The following is a 22,160-nucleotide window of genomic DNA, read 5'->3' as shown; positions in this document are numbered from 1 at the left end:
CTAGGCAAATTTAAGAGTCATTAACAGAGAGCATAGCCATGGTCTCGATACTTGCAGCATTGAGACTTAGTGAGTGGCACATTGGTAGGTTGGTTGTTTAACTGTTCTCTCTTGGTGTACAGAATGTATATCTGACCCCCTGAGCAATCAGCCACAGATCTGTTTGTTGGTGCCTTAGTAAGGACTGCAAAGCTTTGGACAGCTCTGCTGATTTATGTTTGAGCAGTTATTTACTCCCTGGTGACAAGGAGTGGAGGTGAACTGAGCTGAGCTTAGCAGGGAGGCTTGGCATAAAAAGCCTCTGCTAGTCAAATTGGAGAACTTCCAACAGAAGCAGCTAGCAGGAGAGTTTTGGAGGATCTCTTGAAAGAGAATGTGAGAGGCTGTTCTTTCCTATATACAATTTCAATATGGCCAGAAATGGAATAGTGGTGCAAGAGATGTGCCATGTTTTCCTTCCTGCCTCAGGCCGGAAGGAACTTTCTGTGCATGAAAATATGTGTTGGGTAGCTGGTAGCTTGGACTGGCAGAGATGCTACTGAGAATCAGAGAAGCTGAGGAGTTCCTGGACAGTGAGATTCAGAAAACAGCATTACCCCAGGTTCAAGGAAAGGAGCTGGCCATCAAGAAGTCAGAGAGAGTGAGAGAGAGAGAGAGAGAGAGAGAGAGAGAAAGTCAGAGAGGATTCTTGGAAGCTTATAATCGAAGCAAGAAGTCATGGCTGCAGTCTGTACAGCTAAAGACAGATGGGGATGGGCAGACTGTCACCACCAGAAATTAGAAGAGGAATTCTGCACAGCTAGATATTTCCAATCAAGACCTACGTTCTCAGTTTGGAATCTGTGGAAGAGAACTCTCAAGATCCATCTTGTCCAAGGGAATGGAGAGATATATGGGACATACCTGTGGATAGCTAACTGCTTAAACCTTTACATCCCTACTCTGAACTCTGTGTCATCACCGACTAAGGTTGAGAGGGGGATCTGTGGGAACTGTTCAGTAACAGCAACTATGTTATAATTACATTTAACATCCTATTTGTGGGGAGGGGATAGCAAACAAGCCCACCCCAGCAGCATTTAGCATCAGAAAGGGGAACTGAACAAAAATGAGGAAACAAGTTAAACAGAAATTAAAAGAATCCGTTGCAAAAGTGAAATGTCTGCAATTTGAATGGAAACTTTTTTAAAAACACCACAATAGAGGCTCAAATTAATGTACATCCCAAGCCAAAAAGCATGGCAAGAGAACCAAAAAAAGTGCTGCCATAATTTAACTACAAAGTAAAAGAAGAGATTAGCGGCAAAAAGGCATCCTTTAAGAATGGGGAGTCAAATCTTATTCCAGTACTGGCTTTTTCCTGAATTAGGACTTCTTTAACACTAAGGCAATTGGTATTGCTCAAAACCTTTATCTCAGATAAAAGCTAATTAGCCAATGGAACTAACTGATGCAAGAAACTACTGAGGCCAAGAATGCAGTAGGATGCAACTAAGTATTAGACATTGACAGTGATAATGAGAATATCAACAGTTGTGCTAGATAGAATTAAAAATAGAGCTATACACTCTGTCTCAGCTAACCACTAAAAGTTTCCTATGGACAGATTATTCTATAATTGGCAGCTGTGGGGTTTCTTGCACCGTCTGCTGATATACCAGATATTGGCCACTATCAGAAAGAAGATACTTTGAACTAGATTACCACTTGTCTAATCTAGTATGACAATTCTTAAGTTTCTAACGCCCACGCTCATGGTTTTTGCATGAGGCCAAATAGTAGTGTTCAGGAGTTTTTAATCAGTTCTTTGTAGTTCTCCAGAATAACAGGGTGTTTTCAGTAAAGTTGTTGGATTTTTATGTAGGCATCTAGTCTTAAGGCCACATTATCACATGCTCTGACCATTTGCAACCCGAATAAAGGAAGCAGGAAAGCATGTGCTATAAATCACCCTAGACATGGCCCTTAGACTTAGCCTATACTAGATGTAAAGAAATTAACTGTTGGGGTGTGGAATCATTTCCTAAGTAAGAGGAGAATCCCCATTCTTTAGGGCAGGCATGTCCAAAGTCCGGCCCGCGGGCCAATTGCGGCCCGTGTTCCAATTTAATACGGCCCCCGCTTCCTCCCCTCTCCTGGCTCCCCGGTGCTCTTTTGAACTAGCGCGCCCAGCGCGCCGCTTCCAGCCGCGCCGCCGCCGCCCATGGCCTCCGCGGTCCTAGAGCCTGCCCTGTAGGGCACGTCCGCAGCCCCGCTCCCCCGCTCGGCTGCGGTTTCGCCCTGCCCCCGGGCCGCCGTGAGGCCGGCGTGCCCTGCGCTCTCCGCCCGCCTCCGACCCTGCGGGCCCTCCGCCTTGGGGCTGAGAGTGCAGGGACGGCCCTCACGCATGTTCACTTCTTCAAATCTGGCCCTCTTTGAAAAAAGTTTGGACACCCCTGCTTTAGGGTATTTAACACTGACCTGGACTGAGCACTGGGTAGTATTGGGTAGGCAGTGATCTTGCCTACCCAATCTAGTCCTGACTGATGAGAGGATGGACTAGATGGGACCTAACAGGTCTTTTCCATGACTAATATTCTGGTACAAAGGCATCCAGTGGTCTGAAACAGAAAGTAGTGGAATCCATGGAGTTCTGTCTCCCTATAGCCTTGGGGAAAAGTCTGAAGGTAGCAGCTGGCAGAATCTTCTCTTCCCCAATGGCCTCTACCAGCATTCAGTGGTTCATTGGTCCCATGTATTCATCAAACCATCACTTTACTGCTCCAAAATGTCTCTTCCAGGATATGACACACATGCAGCCCTGACTGCAACAGGGTCTTTTCAATGTTAGTGGGTTGAGTGCTGAATATTTATGTTTCTATTTTTAGCTACGAAACATGTTTTTGACTGTGAAGGGTTTGGCTAATCATTGATAGGCTCTTGCCTATTTTTTAAAAAGCCCCATAATTGTACAATGAAAGAACACAGGCTACAGTTCGCTAGAGCTTAAACATTTCTGGCTTAGATGAGCCTCTCCTCTCACATTTCATAGTGAAAAAACCCAACAAATGGTCTGGTAGCACTTTATAGACTAACAAAACATGTAGATGAGATCATGAGCTTTCTTGGGCACAGCTCACTTCTTCAGATGACCAGAGTTTTGAGTTTAGGGTGTATAGACTCCAAATAAATAGGAGAGAAGTGGGGGAGGAAAAAAAGGAGAGGGGAGAAGACAGGGAGCAGAGGATATAGAAAATCAGGAAGTTAGAGGGAATCAGTAAGTATCTGAAGATTGGGCAGTTAAAATGAAGCAGATAAGAATCAAAGTCAATTGATAGTGTCCGTCCTGACATAAGAATCTACGCAAAGAGCTGTTTGCACCTTCATTGAATGTTAGGTTGATAGTGTCCCAACCATCCTTCATCACAATTGAGTCCATTAGCATGAGAATTAAATTTGTGGATGAACTCTAATTCCAGTGCTTCTCTGTGTATCTGGCTAGTGGAATTGGTTTGTGACAAGACAGCCACTTGAGGATCTTTTAAACAGTGATTAGGAAGATTAAAGTATTCCCCAAATGTATGTTACATTTTCGTATATCTGATTGATTCTTTCCCGAAGAGACTGTCCAGTATGTCCAATATATATAGCAGTGGGGCGTTGCTGGCATTTGATGGCATAGATCAAATTACTGGATGTGCAGTCAAATGACCTTTTGATTTGGTAGCTTATGTTGTTGTCTCCAGTGATGAATTCGACAGTATGGATATGTGGGCAGAGTTGGCATCGCTTTTGGTTGCAGGGCTGGGTTCCCACATGCTTATGATGTGGTTGTGTGGCATGGTTACCGGAAATAATTTGTTTCAGGTTGGGGGGTTGTCTGTAACTGAGAATAGGCTTTTCTCCCAAGGCCTCTGAGAGTGAGGGATCATTTTCCAAGATGGGTTGTAGATTGTGTATAATGTGCTGGAGTCCACAACTCAGACCCCTCTAGCGCATTATACACAATGCAGTCATTCAATGCAGGTCAATGTTTTTGTACAAATATCTCCCTGTAAATTAGAGGTATCGTTTCATACACGAGTTGGTTTGCAAATATCTACGGTCTGGTGATTCTAATCCTCCTTTGTGGTGTATGTGACCGAAGAAAATGTGCTGCTAGGGTAATCCTGTAAAACCAGCCCCCAGCCAGAGATAAATATTGATTTCTGGGGAGACTAATGTCAGGATGTGAGGCAGAAGAACAGATTAACTGAGATGAATACAATAAGATAAAGGAAAAGGGTTTCTAGGGAACCTAGACGTTTCTTGTTAATTCACCTCACTGGCGCTATTAATTACCACCATGCTGCATGCCCCTCTGTGGGATCTAAAGAGGCAACACTGCAGTGATGAGTCTGGGCAAGTGCTGTTGCAGAACCAAAAATCACTTCTGTGAATTTGTATCAACACAGCTAAGAGCTCTGTGCTTTATACACACAGCCCTGGTCTACAGAAGGGCCTTAGTTTGAAATGACCCGCCTTAGGTTGCATGTGTAAGCGAAGCATCCACACTACCAAGCCCCTTATTTCAAAATAACAGCCTGCTTATTTAGAAATCGGTACTCCTGCTCTTCTCGGGAAATAACGCTCAGTTTGAAATAATTATTTTGAAATAGTGTTAGTGTGGACGCTCTGGCGCTGCTAATTCGAAATAATTGGCCTCCAGAGGCCTCTTGCAACTGCAGCCCTGACCGCACCTGGAATCTCAACTGCTCCCCTCCTCCTCCAGTGGAACTTAAAAGTCCCGGCAGCAGGAGAAGGGTTTGTCCCACGTGGTGAGCTGCAAAAGCCCTGTGCGAGACAGCAGCAACTGAAGCAGGTGTGAGTGACCCCAATGCTCCCTCAGACCCTTCCGTGGCTGCCAGCACTCCAGCTACTCCCTTGGCTGCCACTGCCCAGGGGAGAGCTCCAGCCTGGACGGGTGCAGAGATCTTGGACTCATCAAGGTCTGGGAGGAGGAGACCAACCTCCAGGATCACCAAACCAGGAAGAGGAATGAAGTTTGCGGCCAGGTTGCTGCCAGAGAAAGGGCACAGCCAGTACTACAACCAGCTGGATGCCATCCTGGGAGGAGGACTGGTCACATCCTCCACTGTCATCATCGATTCCAGCTAGGACCCACATCTGGCATCACCCTCCAGGAGGGCAGGGTGAGGGAGGACAAGGATCGGGGGAGAAGGAGGCAACCATCCAGGAGACCATGCCCACCAGCCAGAAGCTGCTCCTGACCCTGAAGCCAGTCTCCCCCTCCTCCCAGGACATCTCCCAGGCTTTGGAGGAACCTGGGGAAGGTACTTCAGGTGAGTTCTATAATTTTCCCTATCTACATGTGGGGGCAGCTGAGGGGCTGCACACTCCTCTCTGAGCCTAGTCAGCCTGGAGGATCACATGTCAGCTTGTTCACATGGGTGCACATGGAGCGCCAGTCCGGAGCACTCAGCTCCATGACGCTCTCACACCGGAACCCTTCAGTCCTTCTCACAAGGTTCCTGGAGAGGCCTGCCTTACTCTGGCCTCCCTGAGGGGACACCTTCCCACGACAGCCACCACTAAGGAGGCTGAGGTTATGGAACTGCACAGCAGTGCTGCAGACGGCACAGGGTCATGCCCTCACTCAGTCAGCATCCACTCCCAGTCAAGCGTGGTGAGGCAGAGGAGACTGATATTGTTCATGGGAACCTGCCGGGAGGAGGATAAGGAGATGGGGAACCCAGTAGCACTCTCTCCAGCAAGTAGTGTCTGCAGCTCACACACACCTACTCTGGCAACACCTCCCCTCCCCCCGCCCCCACTTCCAGTGTGCAGGGATAGAAGTTCTCTCTTTGTGGGATGCCGCCAGTGCAGGACCTGGCATGTATGGGTCACAGAAGGATGCTGGGCCCCCCCCCACCAGACTAGGGAGATGCGGAGCAGCTTTTCTCATCCCGGAGGACGCGGGCGGTGGGACCTCGACGTGTCTGGGCAGTCCCGCCGCCCGCGTCCTCCGGGGCGAGAAAAGCCCCATTCGTAAGTACGGATCTGACATAAGTCGGATCCGCGTAACTCGGGGACTGCCTGTAATCAGAATGAATCGATCCATAGGTGATGTTACCTATTTATCCGGCATTGGTGAAACGGATACTGGAATACTGCACCCAGTCCCAGAGTCCTTGTTTTAAAAAGAACATTGAAAAATTGGACAGAGTGCAGGGAATAGACATAGCAATGATTTGAGTGCTGGAAAGAAAATGCCTTGCAGTGAGAAATGTAAGGAGCTCAGCAATCAGAAAGAAGATCAAGATGTGATATAACAGGCAGGCAATAAGGGATTGAATTAGATCATCTAGCCCAGGGTTTTTCATAGTCTAGGTCGCAGGTTGTAAGGATATGCTGCCGGCTGGCTGCAAGCTGCTTTGTCTGCCTGAACACACGGGTGAAAGTAAGCCAGTGCACTGCTTTGGCAAGAAGCCGGCTGGCTGGGGCGCTTGGCTGCAGGAAGAGGCAGGGCGTGCTCCAGGCCAAGCTCTGGGGCTTCCTGCAGGTTGCCCTGCTAAGCAGCAGGCATCCAGGCAGATGAAAGGGGCTGGCTGGGTTTGCCCCCCACCCCTGTCTGAGATTGCCCCAGCCCCCAGAGCCACCTCCACCGGGTGCCATTTTGAGAGGGCAGGGAAGTGCAACCGTACAATCCAGGATGCTACTGCTCTTCTTCCCCGTCCCTTGACAACCAGGCAATGAGGGGAAAGTGCACAACGTGTGTGAATTACTCCTCGGCCCCTCCCTGCAGCAGCCGGGAGTGAGAGGAATGCACACCAGCTGTGCCGTTTTCCCTCGCTCTCTAATCATAGAATCATAGAACACTAGGACTGGAAGGGACCTCCAGAGGTCACTGAGTCCAGTCCCCTGCCCTCAGTACCACTCTAGACCATCCCTGATAGGTGTCTGGCCAACCTGCTCTTAAATATCTTAATAGTCAGGGGAAGGGGAAGAAGAGCAGCAGCGTCCCGGTATGTGTGGCTGCAGCCCACTCCCCCGCCCCCATCCTCCAGAAATGGCACCCTTGCCCCCTCTCATATTCACCCCTCCACACCCCAGTCCCCTGCTCTGAGCCCCCCCACATTCCCAATCCCCTGCCCTGACTCCTGAATTGCTCCACTCCCAACCCTGACTCCTGCACCCCCCATACCTCTAACCTTCTACCCTGAGTCCCTCCTCACACCTCCAACCCTAACTCCTGCACCCCCACATAGCCCCCTACAACTCTAAACTCCTATCCTGATTCTTGCACCCCCCCAATTTGCTTGCCTAAGGCCCCCTCAGTAGGGGTGTGACACAACAGTACCTATAAGAAACTTAAGTTATTTTTATCCCTGTCTGAACGTCTGCAGGCATAGCTATTGCAGCTCCCAGTGAGAGCCTTAGAAAGTGGCACAGGTTAGGCCATTGTTTCCCACAGATCCCATTGACCAGGAATGAAGCTCCACAGCCAACAGGAGCGGCAAGTGGTCATATTTGCTGATGGGAGTAAGCAAAGCATCTTGCTGCCAGCCAGCGACTTACAAGCCACAACCCAGACTTTGAAAACCACTGATCTAGTCAGAACTTCTATATACACAGGATGTAGAATTAAATCTAGTCATCTGCTGAGCCCAGTAATTTCTGCTTGGCTAGTGCCTGTCTTCCAGAAAGGATCCACTCTTGATCTGAAGATTTCAAGAGGTGGAGAATTTATCACCTCCTTTGGTAGTTTGTTCCACTAGCTAATCATCTTCACTGTTAAAAATTTGCACCAGATTTCAAATTTGAATTTGACTGGGTTTAACTTACAGCCATTGGTTTTTCCTATGTCTTTCTCTGCTAAATTAAAGATCCCTTCAGTATATGCTATTTTCTTCCCCTTTAGGTACTTTATAAACCAGGAATGGGCAATAAGTGGTTCTCAGGATTAACCCTTGGTGGGCTGCCAGATGCGTTGTTACCTGTATATCCATAGCTATGGACACTTGCAGCTCTGATTGGCCGCAGTTCACCATTTTTGGCCAATGGAAGCTATGAGCAGCGGTTCAGGCTGGGACATGGCTTAACGCAGCTCCCATTGGTCGGGAACAGTGAACCGTGGCCAATGGGAGCTACAAGGTGCCATACCTACAAATGTGCAAGTAAACATTTGGCGACCTGCCAGAGGCTAACCCTGGTGAACCACATTCAGCCTGCAGACTGCTTCCTGCACGCTTCTGTTCTACACCTTGACCAAGTCACATCTTGAGCTTCTTTGTGATAGTTGAGTTCCTTACGTTTCTCGCTGCAAGGCATTTTCTTTCCAGCACTCACATCATAGTTACGGCTGTACTCTGCACCCTGGCCAGTTTTTCAATATTCTTTTTAAAACATGGGCACTGGATGCAGTATTCTAGTATCCATTTCACCAATGCTGGCTAAAGAGGTAAAATCATGTCTGTACTTCTCACTACTCTAGGAATGAAGAATGCAGGCAATACTTAGAGGCTATGTCTACACTGGCCCCTAAAAACGGAAAAGAGATGCAAATCAGGTAAGTCAGCACAGGGAAATCCGCGGGGGATTTAAATATCCCCCGCGGATTTAAATAAACATGTCCGCCGCTTTTTTTCCGGCTTGGGGAAAAGCCGGAAAAAAAGCGTCTAGACTGGCAAGATCCTCCGGAATAAAGCCCTTTTCCGGAGGATCTCTTATTCCTGAAGGTAGGAATAAGAGATCCTCCGGAAAAGGGCTTTATTCCGGAGGATCTTGCCAGTCTAGACGCTTTTTTTCCGGCTTTTCCCCAAGCCGGAAAAAAAGCGGCGGACATGTTTATTTAAATCCGCGGGGGATATTTAAATCCCCCGCGGATTTCCCTGTGCTGACTTACCTGATTTGCATCGCTTTCCCGTTTTTAGGGGCCAGTGTAGACGTAGCCAGAGGGTGGGGGAAGCAGTGACTCTGAAAAAGACTTGAAGAGTTAAGATGGTACGCACCTTAACATGAACCCTCAGTAAGACACTGTGGCCAAAAGGGCTAAGATAAAATCATAGAATCATAGAGCTGGAAGAAACCTCAGGAAGTCACCAAGTCCAGCCCTCTGCCCAAAGCAGGACTAATCCCAACTAAATTAACCCAGCCAGGGCTTTGTCAAGCCGAAACTTAAACACCTCTAGAGATGGAGATTTCACCGTCTCCTTAGGTAACCCATTGCAGTGCTTCACCACCCTCCTAGGGAAATAGTTTTCCCTAATATCCAACCTAGACCTCCCCACTGTAACTTGAGACTATTGCTCCTTGTTCTGCCATCTGTCACTACTGAGAACAGCCTTTCTCCATCCTCTTTGGAACTTCCTTTCAGGAATTTGAAGGGTGTTATCAAATTCCCCTCACTCTTCTCTTCTGCAAACTAAACAGACCCAAATTCCTCAGTCTCTCCTCATAGGTCATGTGCTCCAGCCCCCTAATCATTTTGGTCATCCTCTGCTGAACCCTCTCCAATGCATCCGCATCCTTTCTATAGTGAGGGGCCCAGAACTGGACACCGTACTCCAGAAGTGGCCTCTCCAGAGCTGAATAAAGGGGAAGAATCACTTCTCTAGGCAATGCTCCTCCTAATGCAACTTAATATGCCATTAGCTTTCTTGGCTACAAGGGCACACTGTTGACTCATATCCAGCTTCTCATCCACTGTAATTCCCAGGTTCTTTTCTGCAGAACTTCTTCTTAGCCAGTCGGTCTCTAGCCTGTAACAGTGCTTGGGATTCTTCTGTCCCAAATGCAGGACTCTACACTTGTCCTTGTTGAACCTCATCAGATTTCTTGTGGCCCAGTCCTCTAATCTGTCTAGGTCACTCTGTACCCTATCCCTGCCCTCCAGCATATCTACCTCTCCCCCTAGCTTAGTGTCATCTGCAAACTTGCTGAGGGTGCAATCCATCCCCTCATCCACGTCATTAATAAAGATATTGAACAAAACCAGTCCTAGAACTGATCCTTCGGGCACTCCGCTAGAAACCGACTGCCAACCTAACATCGAGCCATTGATCACTACCCATTGGGCCCAAAAGTCTAGCCAGGTTTCTAACCATCTTACCATCCACATATCCAATCCATATTCGCTTAACTTGCTGGCAAGAATATTGTGGGAGACGGTATCAAAAGCTTTGCTAAAGTCAAGGTATATCACATCCACTGACTTTCCCATGTCCACCGAGCCAGTTACCTCATCATAGAAGCTAATCAGATTGGTCAGGCACGACTTGCCCTGGGTGAATCCATGTTGACTGTTCCTGATCACTTTCCCGTCTTCCAAGTGCTTCAAAATGGATTCCTTGAGGATCCCCTCCATGATTTTTCTAGGGACTGAAATAAGGCTGACTGATCTGTAGTTCCCTGGATTGTCCTTCTTCCCTTTTTAAAAGATGGGCACTACATTTGCCTTTTTCCAATCATCCGGGATCTCTCCTGATCTCCACGAGTTTTCAAAGATAATGGCCAAAGGCTCTGCAATGACATTTTCCAACTCCCTCAGTACCCTCGGGTGCATTAAATCTGGACTCATGGATTTGTGTATGTTTAGCTTTTCTAAATAGTTCCTAACCTGTTCTTTCTTCAACAGGGGCTGCCTACCACCTTCCCATACTGCATTGCCTAGTGCATTAGTTTGGGAGCTGACTTTGTCTGTGAAGACAGAGGCAAAGAAAGCATTGAGTACTTCAGTTTTTCCCACATCATATGTCACTAGGTTACCTCCCTCATCCATTAAGGGCCCCACACCGTCTCTGATCACCCTCTTATTGCTAACATGCCTGTAGAAACCTTTCTTGTTACCCTTCACATCTCTTGCTAGCTGCAATTCCAGTTGCACTTTGGACTTCTTGATTACACCCCTGCATTCTCTAGCAATATATTTATGCCCCTCCCTAGTCATCTGTCCAAGTTTCCACTTCTTGTAAGCTTCCTCTTTGTGTTTAAGCTTATCAGAGATTTCCCCGGTAAACCAATCTGGTCGCCTACCATATTTGCTTTTCTTACTGCACATTGGGATGGTTTCTTCCTGTGCCTTTAATAAGGTTTTTTTAAAATACTGCAAGCTCTCCTGGACTCCTTTCCCCTTCATGTTAGCATCCCAGGGAATCCTGTCCATCAGTTCTCTGAGGGAGTCAAAGTCTGCTTTTCTGAAGTCCAGGGTGTGTATTTTGCTGCTCTCCTTTCTTCCTTTGGTCAGGATCCTGAACTCGACCATCTCATGATCACTGCTTCCCAGGTTGTCACCCACCTCTACTTCCCCTACTAGTTCCTCCCTGTTTGTGAGCAGCAGGTCAAGCTGCGCATGGCCCCATGTCAGTTCCTTCAGCACTTGTACGAAGCAGTTATTCCCAACATTCTCCAAAAACTTCCTGGATTGTCTGTGTACTGCTTTCCCAACAGATGTCAGGTGATAAACATGCAGAGGTAAGGAGGTAATACTGCCTCCGTATTTGGAACTGATGCAATCATTACTGAAACACTGGGTCCAGATCTAGAGTCCACAATTCATGAAGGATATTGATAAATTGGAGAAGGTGCAGAGAAGAGCCACAAAAATGACTAGCAGATTAGAAAACATGCTTATAGTGAGAAATTCCAAGTGTTAAATCTGTTTATATCAATCAAAAGAAAGTTACGGGGCAACTGCAGCATCAAGGGAGTGCCTGCCAGCACACTAGTAAGGAGCCCACCTGCCCCTAACCTGGAGCCTGCCTCCCTCGTGGAGAGCCTGCAGATTGCAGGTAAGGCAGAGGAGGGGGCAGCCCCCAGATCCTGACCCCTCCCCAGATATCCTGAAGGCCACAGGTGGGCTGCTGAAGTGGGGGTGATAGCTAGAGGGAAGAAACCCCCGGAGCCTTGCCCCACCCCAGACAGCCTGCATGCCACAAGAGTGGGAAATTGGGCAGGGAGCGCTGGCAGGGGAGCGCTGCCCCAGCCTCCTGCAGACCAGTGCCAACCTTGCTGTCATGTGTGGCCCTGGTAAGCCCACTCACCCACCTCCTAGCTCCCTGTCCTGAGCCCCTGCCCTGAATCCTGCACTTCCCACCTGCCTTAACTTCAGCACCCCCTGCCCTAAGCCCATTCTCTATGTCCATCCATCTTGTCTGTGAACCACTGATACCTACTCTCTGAAAACCGTTATCCAACTACACCCACCTTATAATAACTTCATCTAGGTTAAACAAAAAACCCCAGTCATGTAGCACTTTAAAGACTAACAAGATGGTTTATTAGCTGATGTGCTTTCGTGAAAGTGAATATGCTCTGAAAAAGTGGGTCTGCTCCATGAAAGCGCATCACCTAATAAACCATCTTGTTAGTCTTTAAAGTGCTACATGACTGGGGTTTTTTGTTTGTTTTACCAAAATCAGACTAACATGGCTATTTCTCTGTTACTTTTCATCTAGGTTGTATTTCCCCGGTTTGTTTATGAGAAGATCATGCAAGATAATATCAAAAGTCTTACTAAAGTCAAGATATACCACATCTACTGCTTTCCCCAATCTACATGGCTTGTTACCCTATCAAAGAGGGCTATTGTTTGGTTTAACATGACTTGTTTCTGATAAATCCATGCTTACTGTTATTTAATAAGGTGATCCTTATCATCTACTAGGTGTATACAATTATTAATAATTATTATTAATTATTTGCTCCATTATCTTTCTGGGTTCTGAAGTTAAGAGGACTGGCCTGAAACTCCCTGGGTTGTCCTTATTTCCCAAGTTATAGTTTGGCACTATATTTTCCAATAAAAATGTTCAGGCGCGGGCTTCTGTCTGACCTCTGAAACCCTCACACATTGCAGGCTCCAGCCAGAGTCTAAATGCCTACATCACAATACACGGCTACTTAGCTCAATCCTTGCCAGACCAGATCAGCTGGCATGATATGTTCAATTCATTACATGACAGTGTCGACATACACACAGAGTCTATTGCTGATCATTATTGTACCATGGCAGAAATCTTTGTAGCGCATGTCAGTGACTGAATAAGAAATACATGAGATTGTGCCTGTCATCAGTGTCGTATATTGGACACCTTCTAGCAGCAGCGGGCTGCTGTTCATGAAGCACAGCTAACAGGAGAGTTTGGAGAGGGAGTTCTCCAGGTAAAAGAGGAGTAAAAACGGGACCCTTGTGGTAAGTGGCTGTCTGAAGTGTGTGTTTGTGTGTGGAGGAGTTATTTGCTGTGTTCTGAGCTTGTGTTTGTCTGTTTGGTTTGTTTGTTTGATTGTTTGTTTGTTTGAAGGAGCTTCTAAAAAGTTTGAAACCCAGAAGCCTCTGTTAATTGGCTGAGCCTCAGTCAGGGGGAGGGGCTACCAGAGCTATATAAGCCTGTGACTCAGCGACCAGGGAGCTTGCAAACAGGAACAGCTAACAGGAGAGTTTGGAGAGGGAGTTTTGAGGGGGAGGTTAGAGGGCACTACTGACTTCGGACCTTTTTAAAAACATAACTCTTAAAATCTATATTCCAGAGGTTTAAAGAGAATCCCAGTTTACACTTAAACTTATTCATTAGAAAAATGGAGACAGAAGCCCAGCAGCAGAGTGGGGGCTATCCTGTTTATTGCGTCGAGTGTAATATGTATGATTACCTGCCCAGTGGGCGGGTGGCGTCTGTGTGCACTCGTTGCAAGGAGCTCCTGACCCTCAGAGACCGAGTTCGGGCTTTGGAGGCCAGGGTGGCTGAACTGGAGGAGCTAAGGGAGGCAGAGAGCTATGTTGATGAGACTTTCCGGGACACTGTAGTACTGTCCCACCTCCAGTCTGAGAGCCCCAGTGCTCTTAAGGAGGATGAAAGTCTCAAGGGAACAGAGCATTCAATGGGAGCAGAGGGAAATAATCCCGTAGTTGGGACCCTCCTCCTAGAGGATGTTGCGGTATCCTCTCGCACTGAGGATACCTCTGAGGGGGAGGGAGTGCCAGTTAGGAAGAGGCAGGTGTTAGTAGTGGGTGATTCGATCGTTAGAAACATAGGTAGTTGGGTTTGTGATGACCGGGAGAACCGTGTGGTCACTTGCCTGCCTAGTGCGAAGGTTGCGGATCTCTCGAGGCATCTAGATAGACTTATGTGTAGTGCTGGGGAGGAGCCGGTGGTCGTGGTACATGTTGGTACCAATGACATAGGGAAGGGTAGGAGAGATGTCCTGGAGGCTAAATTTAGGCTGCTAGGAAAGAGACTGAAATCCAGGACCTCTATGGTGGCATTCTCGGAAATGCTTCCAGTTCCACGCGCAGGGCCAGGTAGGCAGGCAGAGCTTCAGAGTCTCAATGCGTGGATGAGACAATGGTGTAGGGAAGAGGGGTTTAGATTTATTAGGAACTGGGGACACTTCTGGGAGAGGGGGAGCCTATACAGGAAGGATGGGCTCCACCTAAACCAGGGTGGAACCAGACTGCTGGCACTAAACATTAAAAAGGCCGTAGAGCAGTTTTTAAACTAAGAGATGGGGGAAAGCCGATTGGTGCGGAGAAGCACGTAAATCGGAGGGAGACTTCTCTTAGAGAAGAATCCATTGATAGAGATTCTCTAAGCTGTAGTCAGAAAGGGTATGTCTACACTACCCTCCTAATTCGAAATAGGAGGGTAATGTAGGCATACCGCAATTGCAAATGAAGCCCGGGATTTGAATTTCCCGGGCTTCATTTGCATAAGCGGGGCTCCGCCATTTTTAAATTCCCGCTCGTTCGAACCCTGTTCGAACTACCGTTACTCCTACAATGATGAGGGGTTTGGAACAGGTCCCATATGAGGAGAGGTTAAAGCGACTGGGACTTTTCAGTTTAGAAAAGAGGAGACTGAGGGGGGATATGATAGAGGTCTATAAAATCATGAGTGGTGTGGAGAGGGCCGATAAAGAAAAGTTATTTATTAGTTCCCTAAATAGAAGAACTAGAGGACACCAAATGAAATTAATGGGTAGCAGGTTTAAAACGAATAAAAGAAAGTTCTTCTTCACACAGCGTGTAGTCAACCTGTGGAACTCCTTGCTAGAGGAGGCTGTGAAGGCTAGGACTATAATAGAGTTTAAAGAGAAGCTAGATAATTTCATGGAGGTTAGGTCCATAAAAGGCTATTAGCCAGGGGATAAAATGATGTCTTTGGCCTCTGTTTTTCAGAGGCTGGAGAGAGATGGCAGGAGACAAATCGCTTGATCATTGTCTTCGGTCCACCCTCTCTGGGGCACCTTGTGCTGGCCACTGTCGGCAGACAGGATACTGGGCTAGAAGGACCTTTGGTCTGACCCAGTACGGCCGTTCTTATGTTCTTATGTAAGAAATACATGGGACTGTGCCTGTCATCAGTGTTGTATATTGGACACCTTCTAGCAGCAGGGGGCTGCTGTTCATGAAGCATGCAAGACATGCAGCACTTTATGGGATCTGCTCATTATCTATTCAACTTCCTGACATAACTTTTTCCAGATCAAAGGACCCCTTAAAGATGTAGGGTGGAAGTAGATATCCCAACAGCAGGATGGTTTCTAAGAAATTTAAGAATTAAGTGACTTAATCATCTAGTCATAGAATATGTGAAAGAATCTGTAACTATTCAGTGTGGTGCCATTGAATATGGATTCAGAGCAGCATGATTACAAGAGGATCAGCCAGTAATATGTGTTTTTAGAACACTCTTTGCTACAAAGTTAACTGTGCTCAAAGTGAGGAGGAATGCAGACTACTCTTTTTGCATACTGCAAGTTTGACTAGTATCTTGTGTGACATGTTCATATCCATGTGAACAGTGACCACAAATCTTTGGACACCACTTTCAAAAAAACCTTTGTTATCAACTCCACAATGTTTTCAAAGGAGATTTATGAAAATTCAAACATATCTCTTGGACATACAAGGAAAAAGAGTGTCCTTGATATTCATTGCAGACTTTTTATCCACAGCAGCAGTGCCCAAAAGATAGTGACTCTTGATTATGAAATTTTCAGAGTATATTCATGTAACAATATGTGTCTTCTGCACATATAGTGACCTATCCAAACTGACATTGCACTTACAATGGTCATTATGTCAGACCAGGCAAAGAGAGGGGAAGAGATGCCACTTACTATTCATCAATATTAAACAAATAGAGAAGAGCTGAACATGATTAATGGTGTTCTTTGTAAAGGCAGTAAATACCTAAAGACAGGCATCATGTAATGCTCACCTGCGTGACTCTATGACTTAAAGCAAAGCTGTTCAAATCACTGATTAATCATTATTTAAACTAGCAAGTAGAAAACCTTGATTTAAATAACTGATTTTAATCATGTTTTGCATTTGTCATTTTCCTGAAGAAGAGTTGATTCTCATTTGTTGGCAACTAGTAAAACACAGAATTTGCAACCAAATATAGCTTTTACACTAAAGTACATCTGTGGCACTATTTCAGGATACTTCCAGAATCCCAAAATACCATTATCTGCATCTTGACAATGCACTCATTATTTCAAAATGTAATTGAAATAATGAGCAGGCTGTTCTGATGTCCCGGTAAAACTCATTCCACAAGGATTAAGGGACTTGTTTGAATAGTGCTCTATTTCAAATTTCGAAATAGATTACAGGCAGTCCCCTGGTTACATACAAGATAGGGACTGTAGGTTTGTTCTTAAGTTGAATCTGTATGTAAGTCGGAACTGGCGTCTAGATTCAGCCGCTGCTGAAACTGACCAGCAGCTTACTACAGGAAGCCCGAGGCAGAGTTGCTCTGCCCCGGGCTTCCTGGAATCAGCCGCTGATCAGTTTCAACAGCGGCTGAATCTGGATGCCTGGGACAGAGCAGCTGGGGCGCTGCCGGGTAGGTCCACGCAGCGCCGAGGTGCGGCGCTGCGGGGACCTACCCGGCAGCGCCCCAGCTGCTCTACCCCAGGCGACCACAAGTCAGCTGCTGCTGAAATTGATCAGCAGCTGATTCCAGGAAGCCCAGGGCAGAGCAACTCTGCCTCGGGCTTCCTGTAGTCAGCCGCTGGTCAGTTTCAGCAGCGGCTGACTTGGGGACGCCTGGGGCAGTGTAGCTGGGGTGCTGCCCGGTTGGTCCACTAGCGCCAAGAGCGGCTCTGGGGGACCAACCAGCAGCGCCCCAGCTGCTCTACCACAGGCGTCCCGAGAAAAGCCTGGTCTGCTGGGGGGGGGGGGTGTTCACTAGCTGCGCCCCCCCCCCCCCCAGCAGACCAGGGAGACGCAGAGCAAAGCCGCAAAGGACCCGGGCGGGGAGACCGCTCACACTCGCCACAGTCCCACCGCCCGGATCCTCCACGGTTTTGCTACACATCTCCCTGGTCTGCTGTGGGCCCCCAGCAGACCAGGGAGACGCGGAGCAAAGCCGCGGACAACCCGGGCGGCAGGACCGCGGTGCGTCTGGGCAGTCCCCCCGCCCGGGTCCTCTGCAGGCGAGAAAACCTGCTCTGGGCCCCCAGCAGACCAGGGGGACATGGAGCAAAGCCGCGGAGGACCCGGGCAGCGGGACCACCCAGACGCGCCGCGGTCCCGCCGCCCGGGTCCGCCGCGGCTTTGCTCCGCGTCTCCCTGGTCTGCTGGGGGGGGCTCCCCCCAGCAGTCCAGGGAGACGCGGAGCAGCTTTTCTCGCCCCGGAGGATGAGGGCGGCGGGACAATTTTACATTTTACATTATTGTTAGAAAATGGTGAGTCGAGTATTTTTGTATTTAAATAGATTAGGATTCATGTTTTTTATTTGTGATTTGTGTCAAGTTTTATATGGATAGAAATTCAGATTTAATTTAAAAGTGTCAAAATAGTATTTTAAATTTGTTATTAACTACAACTACCTCAGCATTTATTTATTATGTGTAAGTCGTGAATTACAATACACTGTTTCTAGTTACCCACATCCTTCAGGATTTTAGAACTAAATGATCTTATCCTCTCTTGACTAGCTTTTAATTCATAAATTGGGATAGGAACACAAGCTACCCAAGACGGCTTTTTAGGTTTGAATAAACTGAATGAGTTGAATGAACTGAGTTGAATAAACTGACGCGAAGAAAATATTCTGTTTGCATTTACAGAAGAGGATGTTGCTATTGAAAGCTGGTTTAGCACATCAAAACCTCTGGTGCCCGATGCTTAGCCTTCAACTTTTACCAGTTCAGTGGCAAACTTGGCAGCAAACACATACTTCTTAATATTGTCTTCTGTTTGATTAAAATAATTTTAATTAATTATAATATGTTTAGGCATATGTTGTTAATTTCACATTTATTTTAGATAGGTTTATTTGTAAAGCCTTATATTTAAAATAAATGGAAAAAATCAATTTAAATACTTTAATCTATTTTTATTTATCCTTCACTCTTGCCATCTTGATGCTGTAGCATGTCTCTGTAAGGCCCAAAATGTTTCATGTGGTTAACTTAGAGGAAGATGATTCAATTCTTAGATAGACTGACTGATGCCAACCAAGATACTGAGTTAAAGGTTCTGATTCTTGGTAGTCATTGAAAAGAATATGATTAAGTATTCTTTTTATAAATTTTAATTTTATAAAGTTAATTAACAAACATAACACAAAAAAATCACTAAGGCTAAACTACTATAAACACTACTAAACTTATCTCAAAATTTAACAATGCAGTTTATCAAATCAAAGTCAACTAATCAGAATCAATATTGGATTGGAATTAAACTATCGGTTTAGTCAAATCATCAGATCAATGCAGCAGGTAATCAATCTCTCACAAATCTGAGGAGAGGAATCCAAGGAGGTTGCTGCCAGTTTAGTTACAAACCCCAATTAGAAAACTTAACTCTCACCAATTCAATCAGCTTAGCTAGCTAAATATTTTTGTACTGAAACCAAATGATAGTCTTAAGTCTCACAACCAGAAAGCCAATTAAAGTGTCCTCAGATTTCATTGTTATGTGTGCTAGCTAACCCTCTCCTTTCCCCATCCCCAACACAGATTCAGATGGATGATGTAAAAGCTGATCCGGTTACCACGCTGGAGATCAACATTCGGGTGTTTGATTTACTGGGTCTAATATAGACCCGTCAGTGGTACGCTGAGGGCAGCTCCAGCCAGTACCTGTACTCCTCACAGTTGCAAGGAGTAAAGGAAGTGATGGGAGCATTTGCTCTCATTGCTCTCCCACTGTGAGGATGCCGCCAAATTCGGCTTACGATAAGCCGACTCCAGCTACATATTCTGCATAGCTGGAGTTACATACCTTAAGCCCATCTTCCAACTCTAGTGTAGACCTGACCTTACACTGCTCAAGGCATCCTTGATCAGAGTAAGCTCATTAATTAATTAGTCAGTACAGCCAGTCCAGTGGCATAGTGTAGTGCGTCAGCATGGCCGCCTGCTGACCCAGAAGGGGAAGCCCTCCATAATACCCCTTGGTGGGTGGGGCCAGAGCCATCCAGCCCCTCCCACAGGAAGCGGAAGGGCGGGGTTGGAATTATAAGAGGAGCCTTGAGAGCTCAGTAAGATCCCACCGGGCAAGAAAGGCAGACACTCTCCCTGGCCTCTCCAGGAGGGAGGCCCAATGGCCACAACCCCGAAGGGATGACTAGATAGGGCCCCTGGGACCACTGCCCAACCCTGGAGAAGGGCCAACGCCACTCCGAACCCCACCAGGAACCAAGGAGGGACCGAGGGGACCAGAGCCCACACCAGGCCCCGGAGCTGGGGCTGCATTGCCAGGACCAGGGAGGGACCCAGACCCTGAGCCTATGGACACCCTGCCGGTGCTGACGCTCCCGGAGGTCCCTGAGAAGCAGCAGTCATGCTATGTAGGCCAGGGGAAATTAGGAAACGGCCCAGGGAAAGCCAACCCTGCACCAGCTGATGCCACCTCTCCAGTTGGGGTGGCAGGTTCCCCTTGAAGGGAAAAACCCCCCAGCTAGGAGAGCTGACCCCCGACTCAGCCTGCAGACAGGCCTGAGCCTCAAACTGCTATAGACTTCTCCATTTGTTTGCTGCCCCACCCTGACCCAAGGCCATGGCAACTGAACTATAAACTTATTTGTCTATTTGTTGCCCTTCCCTGCCAAACTGTATAACCGCCCGGCTGTTTGTCGGCCATCCTGACCCAGAAAGGAGAAGTTCCTATTATGCCTAGCCCATGTAGTGAGTCAGAACGACAGCCCACTGATCTGGATTGGTGCACATAGATAGAAGCAGCTGTCAGGATTGCCAAGAAACTGGTATGAAAGCATATTAAGTTATAAAGACCCGTGCTCGGTGTTATGAGACTGGAGAAATATACTAACAGAAAGCTTGGGAATCTGCTCAGTGCAGGGTCTAGTATCACATCACACACAAACTCTACTGCCCACAACAAATCCATTCTAGAAGCTCTCAGTAGAGGAGAAGGTGACAGACCAACTGAAACAATGCCCCAGTTATCCAGAGCTCGCTATGAGAGAGGTGCAGCCAGAGCATGAGTGCCTAATGGCAGAAGAAAGATAGAGGGCAAAGATGGAGGCGGTCTACAAGAAGTAGCAACAGGGTAGAAGTACAGGACAGTTTATCACTAGAACCATTATTTCCCACTTTGCCACCTCCATTGCCACTCTCAGAAGACCAACCTTTAGCGGAGTGCCACAGTATTCCCTGCACCCCTGGGGACCGGCACCCATGCTTCCTTCCAGCCCCCTACAGCCACGTGCCTGGCCCAGCTATGTAGTGCCAGAGCTGTCATCTGCTTCCGTATCCACAGAGAACTCCCCAGCACTCCAGATGCAGAAAAGAAGCCCTGTTACTGCCTCCATCCTCCTGCTTGACTGGAGGGCTTAGATGGGCAGGCCTGGTTTTGATTTGATTTGCTGTGTGGGGTTGTGTGCACAGCAGTGGGGAGCGTGCTACTCGTTGGATTCTTTTGATTATATCATATATGTATATCTGATGTTCAGGAGGTGCCTAGGAGTCAAGTTGTGTGTCTTCTTTTAAATATATTATAGAAGTGTAATTTTCAAATAAATAATGGAAAAGTAAGAGCTATGAGAACATCTACAGTGACTGTAAATAGGAAAAAGTACTATAAGAGATATAAATGCCACGCTTGAGGGATAAAGCAGCAACTAACTGGCAGGGATTAGCAGAAGGCAAATTGTTCCTTTACTGTCAGTACAGGGTTTTTTGCTTTGATACATGAAAACTGGTACTAGGCACCGTCAGAGATAAGATATTAAATGGACAGCTGGTCCTATCTGCTATGGCAGCTTCTGTGTTCCTACGCTTGTTTAACTGTTCACATAAATAGCAAGTGAGAATTTAAGACAGGAAAGTGATAGAACTGTAACCGTGTTAGTCTGGTGTAGCTGAAACAAAAAACAGGACTATGTAGCACTTTAATGACTAACAAGATGGTTTATTAGGTGATGAGCTTTCGTGGGCCAGACCCACTTCCTCAGATCAAATAGTGGAAGAAAATTGGCACAACCATATATGTTATAACATATATGGTTGTGCCAATTTTCTTCCACTATTTGATCTGAGGAAGTGGGTCTGGCCCACGAAAGCTCATCACCTAATAAACCATCTTGTTAGTCTTTAAAGTGCTACATAGTCCTGTTTTTTGTTAAGACAGGAAGTGAAGGGTACTCTAGCTAAACTGCAGAGAGTATAGTATATACAGAGGCAGAATATAATTATCCATATTGCAATTTGACTAGGATGCCAGATCCACAGTTCTGGGGAAATGCCACAATTTTTAGGGCATATAAATGGGGAAGGTGTAAGTAGGAATAAGGGATCTTACCTGAAAGTAGGAATAAGGGATCTTGCGGAAAAGGGCTTGTTTTCCGCAAGATCCCGTCTAGACTGGCGCTTTTCTCCGGCAAAACCCCGAGCCGGAAAAAAGCGGCAGCCATGTTCATGCAAATGCCGCAGGGGGTATTTAAATCCCCGCGGTATTTGCAATTCCGAAGTGTCTCATTAGCATCCCTTTTACGGAAAAGGGTGCCAGTGTAGACACAGCCTAAGTGTGTAGGTTACAAAGGCACTTGGTTCAATGGTTCATCTGAAACACAGCATATTTTTTATAAAATAAAGAAAAAAAAGTGTTGAGTAATATCTCCATGTTAGTTAATAAACTGATTGTTCAGAGAAGATCCAAGCAAAGGTGTGGAGTGTGATTTGTATGCAACAGGCTGGCTAAGTGGTG

At 46.8% G+C, this 22,160-nt stretch overlaps 1 protein-coding gene and 1 long non-coding RNA gene across 8 annotated transcripts in view; one reads left to right on the top strand and one right to left on the bottom strand.

Annotated features, from left to right (window-relative positions):
• The window catches only part of LOC102454429 (extracellular calcium-sensing receptor), a 171,795-nt gene that overhangs the window by 125,146 nt on the left and 24,489 nt on the right, over positions 1-22,160 (top strand). The window lies entirely within an intron of this gene.
• The window catches only part of LOC142819232 (uncharacterized), a 38,636-nt gene that overhangs the window by 11,218 nt on the left and 5,258 nt on the right, over positions 1-22,160 (bottom strand). The window lies entirely within an intron of this gene.

This window comes from Pelodiscus sinensis, chromosome 1 (genome assembly GCF_052426305.1).
Source record: "Pelodiscus sinensis isolate ZL-2025 chromosome 1, ASM5242630v1, whole genome shotgun sequence".
Lineage (NCBI taxonomy): Eukaryota > Metazoa > Chordata > Testudines > Trionychidae > Pelodiscus > Pelodiscus sinensis.
This window is presented reverse-complemented; position numbering and strand designations above follow the sequence as displayed.